Genomic DNA, 14313 nt, shown 5'->3' on the forward strand with positions numbered 1-14313 from the left:
TTCATTCACCAAAGTTGTTTGACCAAGTTGGGCTTTGAGATATTTTATCGATGCTTGATGATTTCTTAATAATGCATGCAGGTCAATCATCATAGCTTCTTGATCTTTCATCATGGCTTGTTAATCCTTCATAATCATCCTTTGATCATTAATAGCTACATCTATCTCATCATGTCTCTTTTCTTAAGCCTCCATAAAACGAGCTAACATGGTCTCTAAGTCAACTTTCTTTTCAGCTGGTGGTTGTTTCTTTTGGTAGAAGCCTCGATCGGTCTGCCTATATTTTTCTTCTTTTTGCTTATTGTATTCTTCATATGGAAACCACTCCTTCTTTGGTTTTCTCCAGTCCTCATCATATTTATCTCCACTCGAGCAGCAAACTTGAGCCTTTTTGTTCCCATTATCATCTAAGTAGCAGTCTTTAGTCAAGTGTGTGTTAGATAAGGTGTCTAAGTCCATAACTATTTCTTGTATGTACTTGACCCGACTCGGCATGATCCATTTGGGTTGCATGGCATCATGCATATGGATAGACTAAATGAGAGAATTAACACTTATGGTTTATTAATATATTATAATTTCTAATATATTAATAGTATTATTTAATTAGTATTGATCAAGAATTAATCTACAATTAATTAAGTGATCAAATGGTGACTAATTAAATATATGGGTTGATTATGTAAATCATCCATAACTTATATAGTGGGCTAAAAGGCTCCATGGATAATCAAGTTGGGTTAAACCCATTGGATGCTCCATGGAGGCTCCATGGGAGGTACAAACCCATGGGTCATGGAAATGAAGAGTCATGCCACATTAACATTTATATGGTGTAACCCTAGATGTGACACACTATATAAAGAACATCATACTCGCCAAAATCCACGACACATAGTGACAAGAGGGCTTGACCGATTTTTGAGTGTTACACATTCTCTCAAAGTTATTCCAAAGCAATTGGTGTTGTGTGAAGCATTTGAGGCATCGCACTTGGGGTGCTAGGCTCTCAAGGTTTCAAGGAATCATAACAACAACAAGGTATGTGTTTCTAGCTATCTTTTATATTATAATGTTCCTGATGTATGCTAGATAGGTTTATGAACCTTGGAAAAAGTATTTTGCATGTATCTTAGACAAACATAGATCCAAGGTTTTCTAGGGTTGCATGTACACTTAGGAGTGTTATAATTGCTCAAAACCCATCAGTGTGGACCACTACATCTTTCACATCCAACTCTAATTGCATAAATTGACTGGTCCATCTTTGTCGTCCTCTGGTCCATAGTATTCAACATTGCTAGCACAACAGCCATGTCTTTTGATGTTTCACTACCAATTACCCTTGTCCCATCATGTCTTGGATTATGCTACTCACGAGAATGCTTGGAGAATTCTTCAATTAACTCCTTAATTTCGCCAAGATTTTTCTTAGTAAGCAGTCTGTGGGAATCAAGGAGTTGCCTCGTCATGACATCACCCCGTCATAGAATATAGACACTTCTTGTGTATGTTAAGGTCATTTTGAGATCCATTCTTAGTAAACCTTTATATCGCTCCCATGCCTCATCAAGTGACTCACCTGGTTGTTGCTCAAAGTTAGTTATTTCCCTCTTGAGTTTAGATATCTTTGATGGTGGGCATAATTGTTTTAGGAATTTCTCACGCATCTGTGCCCAAGTAGTAATTGCACCAGGTGGAAGTGCCTTCAACCAATCCTTCGAAGCTCCCTTAAAAATGACGGGAAGCATCCTTAACAAGACTGTCTCTCTAGGAAGATCCGGGACATTAAAATAGTTCAATGACATTGACCTCATCTAAGTGTTTGTAAGCATCCTCATGATCCGTCCCAGAAATGGTACATCCTTCAGCACAGTAAGAATGTGTCCTTTTAACTTGAATGTTGTTGCTGCTGGAATTGCAGGTTGTACAAAACCGTGGCCAACACCGTCTCTGATTCGCTTCTTGTATGCTGCCATGGAGATATTCGCAATGTTTTCCATTTCATTTTCTGGCTTGTCTTTGGGTTCACTCTTTTCTAGTTCAAACTCGGGTTCAGATTCTTGTGGACTAGGTATAAGATCAAAACCTTCAACCTTACTTTTGTCCTTCGAAGATATACTTGACTCACCCACGTTCTTCCCTTTCTTCTTTCTAAATAATCATTTAAGATCTTTGAAAGGTGTCTTCCTTGGTGTTTGGTTTACTCCTTCATCCTTGTTCGTATTTTTGTGAAGGGCTGACTCAGGATCTTCAAGCAGTGGCACCAATGATGTGTTGGATCCTCGGGTCATGAACTGCAATAAAAACCAAAATAAAAATGTAAATCTAAACAAAAACTAACTAAAAATTGCCTACTGACTGGCCACCACGACGTGGTAAAGATCCCCACCTCGTGTTGTCGCAGAAAATCTAAACAGAAAACAAAAACGAAGAAAAACGAAAAATCACTGAACTCACATCGTGAGCTTAAGGCTCACGTCGTGAGTTTAGTAATTAAGCAAAAACAAAGTTGAAAAATTAACTTTTGTAGGTTTTACCCCACAAAAATGCTCAATTAACCTAAATCAAATAAATAATAAATCAAATAAGCCGCTCTCCGACAACGGCGCCAAAAACTTGATATGCACAAAAGTACCTAACAAAATTTTACTAACTATGCACCTATAGGCAGTGTACCTAGTCAGATTATAGTATAGTTTTGGGTAAGTCGGGTATCGAACACAGGGAACAACGTTAATTAATTAACCTACTTACTATTAAATTAACCTAGAACTCTAGCAAAGTAATGGTTTTTATCTAATTTTGCAAGTTTAGAAAAACTTAAATCCTAAAAAACAATTCAATCAAGTAATAAGAACACTTTTGTTAGTTTGAATCCACCTTCTCTCAATGGTTTAACTATTGATTATGACAATTCTTGTTGGTTACCAATTAATGTATTATTAGCAACTCAATTCCAAATTAAGTAATGTTGAATTAATTCATGTAGATTTATGCATAGTCACACATAATTTAACACGGAATTAACTATTGAATAGAATTGGAGCTATGTAAGATTGAGTTAACAAAGATAATAATGTTCCTAATATGAGTTCTCAAGCACAGCCAAATTCAATACTTCAATTACTTATCTAAGATTGGTTCAATCTTAGCTCTAATAATCTAATGCTCACTAAATTACTTGTAACATCCCAAAATTCAAGACTAAAAATTTCTTTTAATAAAACATTACTTAAAGCATAATCATCAATGCAAAACATAATCAGAGTATAAATTTTCAAAACATATGTTCATTATCAGAGTAAAACATTCCCAGGCTGTCTAATCTATGGTGTGTGCCATGTGATCACCCCGAGCTCTTCCCTCCGCTACCAGAAGTACCTTAAACCGAAACTGAAAACTGTAAGCACGAAGCTTAGTGAGTTCCCCAACCTACCACATACCATGCATAACCACATACTGGGCCACGCCCGCTATTCTGGGACTCGCCCCCTACCTCGGGCCTCGCCCGCTACCATAGCCCCGCCGCTCCAGGCCTCGCCTGGCTTCGAACCCCGCTTGGATACATATCTGTTTCACTTAGGCCTCGCCTGTCATTGGGCCTCGCCCGCCAACAAATACTAACACATAAACATATCGCAAGACCTTCACACTAAACATACACTACCGAATCCTATTCTAAAGGCCTCGCCCATGTCCTGCTACTAATGAGTCATGGAACCCCGTCCACGCTCCTACTGATAGTGAGACACGGGCCCAGCCCGCACTCACTCTTTCCCTAACTTGGGCCTCGCTTCTGTTATGCTGCTAATGAGATGTGGAACACCATCCACACTCTGCTATTGGTGCGATACTGGACCTCGTCCACACTCACCTCCTTACCAGGCACATACATGTATCACATAGACAACAAGTATAAATTACATATAAACCATTCCTCGGGCACCCGCCCGCTATCATTGGACCTCGTCCTGAATATCATACTAGCATACTGTGCCTAGGGCTAACCCCCGAGTCTTCTACTCACAAATACATGGGCGGACATTGTGGCCTTAGACCCATTCACACAAAGGGAAACTCACCTGCACTTGCTGAAACCCCTCTGCTGATGCCAGACAACTCTTCTGAACTGCGGCTCCACTAGCTCCCCGAGCTATCAATATGAATATAACACTTAGTCTAACTGTCCCCCGAAAGTCAACTACGTCAACTCTGGTCAAAGTCAAAGTCCTGGTCAAAGTCAACCTTCCAGGTCAACCATACTCGCTGAGTCTGCCGACTGACTTGCCGAGTCAGCCCCTGACTTGCCGAGTTTATTAGCTCAGAATCCTGTCCAACGCACTGAGTCCTCACACAACGCACTAATCCGAGTCTTAACTCGAAGGGTTTGGGGTTTCGCGACTCGACTTGCCGAGTCCAAGAACAGACTCACCGAGTCCAAGGCAATCTTCAATAGACTCGCTGAGTTGTTCTTCCAACTCGCCGAGTTCCTGCCCAACTTCATCCAACTCGCCGAGTCTACCCATGTGACTCGCCAAGTCTACCCATGTGACTCTCCGATTCGGTCCAGTTCTTAATCCATACAGTGGCTTTTCAAGCCATGCAGGGGTTCCAAATCATAGATCCATACTTCCAAAGCTAAATGCTTACGTAAAGTTGCAAACTTTACGTATATCTAAAGAGATCTAGGCTCAAAACACACTAGGGATAGGTTTAAGGATAAAAGGGCTTCACCAACTACTCATCTTCTGATGCTTTATGACATATTGGACCATCCCAACACTAGATCTGAAGTGGCAACAACATATCCAAGCCCCCAAACTCGAATTGGGTCTCAAACAACCATAAAACCCCAAATCTCATAACAAAATAGATCTAGATGCAAAGGAGGGAAAATGGCAGCTTATTACCTCCAAGATGAAAATAAACTGAAGTAGATCTCGGATCTACACCTCTCCTTTGAAGCAACCTTCTTGATCTTCAAGTTACTTTCCAAAATTTCCTTCCTCCAAATCTATTTCTCTCAAATGATGGAAGCTCACACAAAATCTAGGGTTTACAGGTTCTTTAGGATGATATGGAGGCTGAGGGAGGGACATAACACCCTTTATATAGGATACAACTCCCGGAATTATGATTTTCCTCGTTCAGACCAGACTCGCCGAGTCCCCTTAGCCAACTCGCCGAGTCGGTCACTAACTCCTCGACCCGGATCCCGCTCGGACTCGCCGAGTTCCTCCTTGGACTCGACGAGTCGGCCCTTTGACTTAGAGTTTCCTTTCCTTTCTTGACCTTCCTGATTTTGGGTGTTACAACTCTCCCCCACTTAAACTAAACTTCGTCCTCGAAGTTTGCTATGGCCAACCACCTGCAATTTGATTCCAATACTCTACTAATTACTCCAACACCAGCTGCCTACCTTCGCTGGTCTTTCGCCCAGCCAACCCCTAAACCCATAGGGGTTCACCCTCTCTTTCCTTGCGCGATTTCCGCCCTTTCCAAGGCAGCGTTCCATAACCAACTATTTCCTTTGTCACTGTAAAGGTCCCATCCTTCACAACCTCCATCACCCCCGCTAATTCCAGTACGGGTCATTACCGCCAGTATCCACTGACACTACTCTCTGTCATAACTTGGTGTCGAGCACCCCTCAATCAACTAACTGAATTCTACCATAGACCGCTTACCAGCTCTCAAAGGAACTCTCTTTCTTCAAGAATGAGGCTTAGGGTTTTGGGGAGGATAAGTCTCTTGAAATGGTGGCCAAAAGGAAGCCATAACGTTATTTAAATAGGGGACTCACTTAAGTTTATGGTTTCAATCTGGTCCTGGTACGCCCCACGTACACCTTGGTACGTCTGGCGTAGTAGGCGGCCCTCCGCGATCAAACATGCGCACAAGTACGCTGAGCATTAACTCTAGTATGCCCCGCGTACCCGTCTACCACCCTTCTCTTTATCAAGGACCAAAATGGACAATTGTTCAAAGATTAGGGTTCACAAGGTATACCTGGGTTTTTGGATGTTACAACTGTCCCCTACTAGGATTATACATCGCCCCCGAAGTCGAGCTCCGCAAACAACTCTAGATGTTGCTACCGCATCTCAGACTCCGATTCCCAAGTCGTCTTGAACCCTCTCCGATGCTGCTGCTGAACTTGGACCAAAGGCACCTCCTTTCTTCTCAAACCTTCACCTTTCGATCCAAAATCGCAATCGGCCTTTTGATCTAATTCAGGCCCGCATCCACCTGAATATCGTCTAGTGGTACCACTGCTATCTCATTGGCTACACACTTCCTCAACTGGGATACGTGGAAGGTGTTACGGATCTGACTCAACTCCTCAGGTAGCTCCAAACAGTATGCTACCTTGCCCACTATCACGGTTACCCTGAAAGGACCAATGTATGATATAAAAGCTCAAAGGGAGGCATACCAATACTTGAATGGTGGTTGTTGTTGTACGAAAACTCAGCCAAAGGTAGGTATGTGTCCCAACTTCCACCGAAGTCCATAACACATTCTCGAAGCATGTCCTCAAGCGTCTGTATCATCCACTCACACTTTTCGTCTGTCTGTGGGTGATAAGCAGTTGAAGTGCAATCTCGTACCCAACTCCTCATGAAACTTCTTCCAGAACCTCGAAGTGAAACGCATATCTCTGTCTGACACAATTGACATCGGCACTCCATGTCGAGACACCACCTCTCTCAAGTATATCTCTGTCAGCCTCTCTGCAGAATAGCTCTCACTGATAGCAAGGAAGTGAGCGCTCTTCGTCATCCGATCCACAATCACCCAAATTTCATCCACACCCCTCGCGGTCCTCGGCAATTTGGTGATGAAATCCATAGAAATTTGTGCCCACATCCTCTGAGGAACCTCTAGTGGCTACAACTTGCCATGTAGACGCTGGTTCTTGGCCTTAACCCGGTGACAGGTCAAGCACCTCTCTACAACCCACGCAACATCCTTCTTCATATAGGGCCACCAGTAATCTCTCTTCAGATCCAAATACATCTTAGTGGCCCCGGGATGGATCAGAAATCTCGATCTGTGCGCCTCCTCCATGAATATGCTACGTACGCCACCCATAAACGGCACCCAAAGCCGACCGTGAAAGGTCGTAAGCCCTCGGCTATCAGTAACAAACTCGGGCACCTGCCCAATCACCCGCTCTTTATTGCGGTTCTCCAGTCTCACAGCCTCTGCCTGGGCCTCTCGGATGGTATCCAATACCGGAGTCATCACCGTCATCTTCATGCATATATCTCGAATCGGGGCACTCTCTGCCCTGCGGCTCAGAGTATCGGCTACTACGTTAGCCTTGCCCGGGTGGTACAGGAACTCACAGTTATAATCCTTTACCACATCCAACCATCTCTCTCTGGCGCATGTTCAGGTTGGGCTGATCCATCAGATACTTCAAACCCTTGCGGTCCGTGTATATGGTACACCAAACCCCATACAAATAATGGTGCCATATCTTGAGGGCGAACACTACTGCCCCCAACTCCAAATCATGGGTGGGATACCTCTTCTTATGAGGCTTCAGCTGCCTCGATGCGTATGATATCACGTGCCCTCTCTACATAAGCACCGCACCCAACCCTGATATAGACGCGTCACAGTACACCACAAAATCCTTCATTCCCTCTGGAAGGGCTAACATCGGGGCTTCGCATAATCTCTAGCGAAGAGTCTCAAATGAGATCTGCTGCTCGGGACCCCAAGTAAAAGCGACGCCCTACCGGGTCAATCCGGTGAGGGGAACGACAAACTAGGAGAAATCCCTTATAAATCATCGATAGTAGCCGGCCAACCCTAGAAAACTCATGATATCGGTCGGGGATCTCGGCACCTCCCATCTCATAATAGCCTCAATCTTGGACGGATCGACCAATATCCCATTCTTATTAACGAGATGTCCCCAAAACTAGACCTCTCCTAACCAGAAATCACACTTGGAGAATTTGGCGTAAAGCCTCTCCGATCTTAATACCCCAAGAATCTCCCTCAGATGCTCCTCATGTTGCTCCCTGGATCTCAAATACAACAAAATATCATCGATGAACACGATCACTGATGGATCCAACAGCGGTTTGTATACTTGGGTCATGATATCCATGAACGTTGTTGGTACATTGGTTAGCCCAAACGGCATCCCCACGAGTCCTAAATTCCATCTTCTGGATATCCTCATCCCGCACCCTCATCTGGTGATATCCAGACCTCAAGTCTATCTTAAAGAACCAAGAAGCTCCCTGCAACTGATCTAACAGATCCTCGATCCTCGGTAGTGGATAACGGTTCTTCACCGTCAACTTGTTCACCTCCCAGTAATCAATGCACATTCGGTGTGTATGTAGGTACCCGAAGACATGTCTCACAAACTAGATTAACGACTTTACAAGTAATAATGTGAAAACCCTTTTTATAAATAATAGATAAGTTTATAAAAAGATCCTTTAGTTCCATAAACTATACTTATTATAGTTTATATGCTTATTTTCATGTTCTAACAAGTTTCATGTTTTAAATACAATTCAATGGTAAGAAAGATGTGCCCCCCTATAAAACATTAAAAAGTTTGGAGAAATATGGGGGTATGAACTCACCTTATGTGAGTGATTCGATTGAAGACTGGAATAAGGATGTTATACGCACGAACGAAGTCCTGGAGCACAAAAGAGTCCTAAATAGCATATTGTGACATATAAATGTATACAGTTAGTGCACTTAACATCTAAGGATAAAGGAAATAGCCTGTGAATTAGGGAACACTAACAAAGAAGTGTTAGAATCGAAAAATGGAATGTTGAAAGTTGATCACGGCCAGGCTGATGGGTTCATGGCCCATGAAGGTTCACGGCCCCAAGGAGGGAAGAACACTTGAAAACGGATTGCGGTTGCTGATGAAGAACTGACTCCGGTGCTGGATTGGCTATGGGTGTTGAATCGTTGCGGTAGAGAGATGGTTGCGGTAGCTGAGTTCAAGAGGGTCACTTTTATGATTCAACAATTTCCCCCTAAGTGACCTCTTTAACTCCGGTTCAGCTATCAAGTTTGAGGAACTTGATCAAAATCCACTAGAACTTCCTGACATTTTCCAGCCATGTGATTCTTCTTGAAATTTCAAACTTGACTTCTACAGTAGTACGCTTCGATTTTTCAACTGCGTTCTGTAACAGCCCGGATTTCCAGGTATCTCTTATGCATATATTTTTGGTGTTTTGTGAGGGGACTCGGCGAGTTGGAGCTCAAACTCGCCGAGTAGGATCGCGGTTCTGGACGCGGGTTCGCACCTGGACTCGGCGAGCCCAAGGAATGGACTCGGCGAGTCCGATCTGTTCAATGAAACCCTAATTTATTGAGTTTGGAGCCTATTTAAAGGGCCTTATGGTCATCATTTGTACTCACCAGTCCCCTGAGTGAAACCCTAGTGAGCTTGAGCGTTTGGACTAAGTCAAGGAGCCATTATTGACCTTAGAGGTGTTATCTAGCAAGAGGAAGTAAGCAATAGCCAAGGGGAAGCAAGAAGAGCCACTTCCTGAAGATTTAAGGTCCAGAACATCACGTTTGAGGTACTATCTTCGAGCCATTCTCTGTTATGTTGATGTTCATGTTGATTTAGGGCTTATTAAGCCCTTTTGTGGCTAGATCTAGTGCTTCCTTGGTCCCTTAAGTGAGTTAGGTTCTGGATCTGGACCCTTGGAGGTCCAGAGTGTCCCTTTGTCCAAGCTTTTTATGAATCCATGGGGGTTTTGGATTGGGGTCTTTGTGCTTGAGGTCAAAACACCATTTATGAGTCATGGGGTGTGTTAGGAGCACTAAGACATGAACTTTACATGATGAATGTGCTTGGGTGGGCCAGATCTATGAGTTGTTGGAGCGGATCTGACCTCAGAAGTGAGATTGAGTTGTTGCATGGCATGAACTCGCCGAGTCCGAAGAACAGACTCGGCAAGTAGCATGAAGTTTGTCCTTAACCACTCAACGAGTGGTCTTGCCGAGTTAAGGGTCGACTCAGTGAGTCAGGGAGAGTTAGAGAGGGTTGACAGGTGGACTGAGTCGAGCTGGAACTCGCCGAGTTGTTCTTGAGACTCGGCGAGTTGAGTCGTGGTGGCCCCGTGATTCATGCCAGGTGGAACTCGTCGAGTCAGGAGAGAGTACTCGACGTGTCAAAAGAGAATCCTAGAGAGTTGGTGAACACGTATAGACTCGCCGAGTCGCTCTAGTGCACTCGCCGAGTCCGGTCAAAGTTGAACGTTGACCGTTGACCAGAGTTGACCAATGTTGACTTGATAGGGGTAGTCAACCTTAGTGGTAAAAGTGTTAATTAGAGATGTATGATGTTATAGGAGGATTATAGCTCGGAGGATCGAGCACGAGTGATTTCCAGGATTCACGAGTTATCGAGATATACAAGGTGAGTCTTCTCACTATACTTTACCTTGATTAGGTAATCAGAGTTATGTGACAGAGTATTTGTATGCTATATGTATGTTATGTGTTGTACTGCATTATTTCTATGTGATTTATGCTGTGCATGTTTATAGAGTTGGAACCGGAAGGTTCCCAGAGTTAGAACCAGTAGGTTCACAGAGTAGGGTCCACGGACCCACAGAGTTATAGCCTCGAGTGGCTAATATGTGTTATGTGTGGTATTTTGGGGAAATCACTAAGCCTTGTGCTTATAGTGTTAGTGTTATTTGTTTCAGGTACTAGTGATGACCGTGGGAAGGCGCCGGCTTGATCTTTACACACGCAGGGGATTTTTATGATATGTGATCTTGGGATTTTGTATGATGTGAATTGGAGATTTAAACTTGATGTTTTATGAATATTAAATGACAAATGTTTTTATATTTTGCGAAAAATTATTTTGAAATTCACGGTGTTACAAGTTGGTATCAAAGCCTTGGTTTGAGGGATTCGAGTACACCTTCGGGCGTATTTGAACTCAAAATGAGGATTTGAGAAGTATTTCCAAAAAGAGTAAAAGATTTTTAAAAAACGCAGAGCAGAGTTGTGTGTACGATCAGTCCGCGCCCGAACGGTGATTTCCCAAAATACCCTCATGTTATGTGATATTGATATTGATATGATGTATTCGCATGCTAGAGTAGGCTAGGTATTCCTATTAGGACTAGAGTGGCCTGATTTGTGATGCCTTAGCCTAGGAAGAGGTGAGATGCTATGAGATGCTATGAGATGCTGAAGAGTGAGTAGGTAGCAGCGAGGGGCTTATGAGAGATCTATTAGAGAGTGGCTTATGCATGATAGAGTACTTGGAGTTTGGGATCCGAAGAGGAGTACTTGGGGTGTATTCTGATATGGTGCGGACAGTAGTATTGGGCCCGTACTACTAAAAGCACCGGAGCGGTGTACGGCCCAAGTAAGAATCTTTGGAATACCAAGGATCAAGGAGGAATGAGTTGTCGAGTGTGAGTATGCTCGAATGGGTTCTGATTTTTCGTATGTTGTATTTCAGAGGTAGATCATGGTGAGGACACGTTTGATGCCTGAGAGTAGTGATACCAGTGATGAGGAGATCCGCCGGATCATCCATGAGGAGGTGGCTGCGGCCATCAGGGCAGAGATACCAGAGATGTTCGGGTCTATTAAAACCACGCTGATTGAGACCTTTGACGAGCGTTATGCCGCTCTTTCTAAGGCTACTGTTGCAGCGGCCACCGCGGCTATTGCTGCCGCGAGGCCGCAAGGTGGTGATTCCTTGCTGTTCCGGGAGTTCAGCAACACAAAACCGCCAGAGTTTGATCGGACCCAGGATCCGGTGGCAGCTATGAGGTGGATTTCTGATATAGAGGGGTGTTTCTTCACTTGCTCATCTCCGGAGCATTTGAAGGTTCGGTTTGCGCTGAACCAGCTTCGCTTGGGAGCGAAGGACTGGTGGAAGTTTGTGACGACGCATTTTACGCCTGCTGAGCTTGCGGTAGTGACCTGGGAGAGGTTCACTGCCATGTTCCGAGATGAGTACGTTCCCCAGGAGGAAAGGGAGCGTTTGGCCCAGGAGTTTCTGACCCTCAAGCAGGGTACTAAGTCAGTTACAACGATTACCAGGATGTTCCATGAGAGGGCGATGTTCTTGCCCTAAGCACGTGTCAACTGAGCAGGCACGTATGAGCCGATATTTGAGCATTTGGAGGCGAGACATTCGGGAATTCGCAACAAACTCTTGGTACCGGACATTTACTGAGCTTCAGACAAATGCCCGGAAGAGGGATATTGAGCTAGAGACTCAGGCCAGGGAGGAGGCGGAGTCTCAGGGGAGGGATCAGCGACCGGCACAGTCTCAGCCGGCAGCCAAGCGGGCCAAACCCGCTGATCCCAATCCAGGGAGCCAGAAAGGCCGCACTTGTGGGAAGTGTGGCAAGGGTCATGATGGATTCTGCAGAGCGGGATCTTGCTATAAGTGTGACAAGGAGTAGCATATGGCCAAGGACTGCCCCAAGGGGTTTGCGTTGTGTTTTCACTGCAACCAGACCGGACAACGGAAGGCGGAGTGTCCGCAGTTGCGGGGATCAGCTCAGGGAGCACCTCAGGGATCTACCCCTGCCGCCATCAGAGCTACAAAGAGTCGGCCAGTGAAGGCCGAGGCGCCGAGGGCACGGGGGAGAGCCTTTTAGCTGACCGCGGTGAAGGTCTGCGCAGCGCCCGATGTTATGGCTGGTATGTATTCTTTCATGTATTTATTTTGATGTTGAGATATTATGCTTATGTTATGTTATGCATAGGTACTTTTCTAGTGAATTATGTACCTGCCTTGGTGTTATTTGACTCGGGTGCGAGTCGGTCTTTTGTATCTTTGGCTTTTAGTCAGCATATCAGTGTGAGTCGTGAGGCGTTGAGTCGGCCTCTGAGAGTTTCCATAGCTGATGAGAGGGTGATATATGCCACGGAGGTTCTCCGAGGTTGCGTAGTCAAGATTTTCGGTGTTGAGTTCCCGATTGATCTGGTTCCTATTGCGATGGGTGATGTCTGTGTCATTGTGGGCATGGACTGGTTGAGCAGATTCGGTGCGGTTATCGACTGCGAGCGTCAGCTGGTGACCATACGAGACCCTAGTGGGGGAGTTCTTTCGGTGTACGGCGAGGGTACACGTTTAGGATCAGCGTTTTGTTCGGCCGCTAGGGCAAGGCAGTGTCTACAATAGGGCTGTAAGGGTTTTGTGGCATATGTGATGGATACGCGGGTGGATTCCGAGAGGCCGAGTTCAGTAGAGGAGGTCCCGGTGGTGCGTGAGTTCCCGGATGCATTTCCCGAGGAGTTGCCGGGTGTGCCTCCTGTGAGGCAAGTGGAGTTCAGTATCGATTTGGTTCCGGGAGCCGCGCCTATCGCTAAGGTGCCCTATCGCCTTGCACCTCCAGAGATGCAAGAGTTATCCTCGCAGCTTCAGGAGCTGTTGGGGAAAAGATTTATTCAGCCAAGCAGCTCGCCGTGGGGAGCGCCTATCCTGTTCGTCAAGAAGAAGGATTGTTCACACCGGATGTGCATTGATTACCGGGAGTTGAACAAGCTGACGGTCAAGCACCGTTACCCGTTGCCGAGGATCGACGATTTGTTCGATCAGTTGCAGGGAGCATCTTGGTTCTCCAAGATCGATTTGAGGTCTGGATATCATCAGGTGAGGGTGTGGGATGAGGACGTCCAGAAGACAGCGTTCCGGACGCGTTATGGGCATTATGAGTTTGTGGTGATACCTTTTGGGCTCAACAATGCCCCGGCGGTGTTCATGGATCTCATGAACCGAGTGTGTAGGCCGATGATGGATCCGTCGGTGATTGTATTTATCGACGACATTCTGGTATATTCGAGATCTAGAGAGCAGCATGAGGAGCATTTGAGAGAGGTTCTCGGAGTTCTGAGGTCGGAGAGGCTGTATGCCAAATTCTCCAAGTGTGATTTCTGGTTGTGGGAGGTCCAGTTCTTAGGACATCTCGTTAACCAGGAATGGATATTGGTCGATCCGGCCAAGGTTGAGGCGGTGATGAGTTGGGAAATGCCGAGATCACCCTCCGAGATCAGGAGTTTCCTAGGGTTGGCAGGGTATTATCGGAGGTTTATTAAGGATTTCTCCAAGATCGGAGTGCCACTCACCAGATTGACCCGGAAGGGTGTTGCTTTCTCATGGGGCCCCGAGCGGTAGGCCTCCTTTGAGACACTTCGCCAAAGGTTGTGCGAAGCCCCGGTGTTAGCTCTCCCAGAAGGGATGGAGGACTTTGTGGTATACTGTGATGCATCGATTTTGGGGTTAGGAGCGGTGCTGATGCAGAGGGGGCATGTGAT

The 14313-nt window shown here is 45.3% G+C and overlaps 1 non-coding gene across 1 annotated transcript; it reads left to right on the top strand.

Moving 5' to 3' along the window:
• The first annotated feature begins 1516 nt into the window (after window positions 1–1516).
• On the top strand, window positions 1517–1622 carry LOC111902043 (small nucleolar RNA R71). Its single transcript, XR_002853658.1, has one exon. It is a non-coding gene; the product is annotated as a small nucleolar RNA R71 (small nucleolar RNA).
• Window positions 1623–14313: the final 12691 nt, after the last annotated feature.

The sequence above is a fragment of the Lactuca sativa genome, chromosome 8 (assembly GCF_002870075.4).
Source record: "Lactuca sativa cultivar Salinas chromosome 8, Lsat_Salinas_v11, whole genome shotgun sequence".
In the NCBI taxonomy this organism is placed as follows: Eukaryota; Viridiplantae; Streptophyta; class Magnoliopsida; order Asterales; family Asteraceae; genus Lactuca; species Lactuca sativa.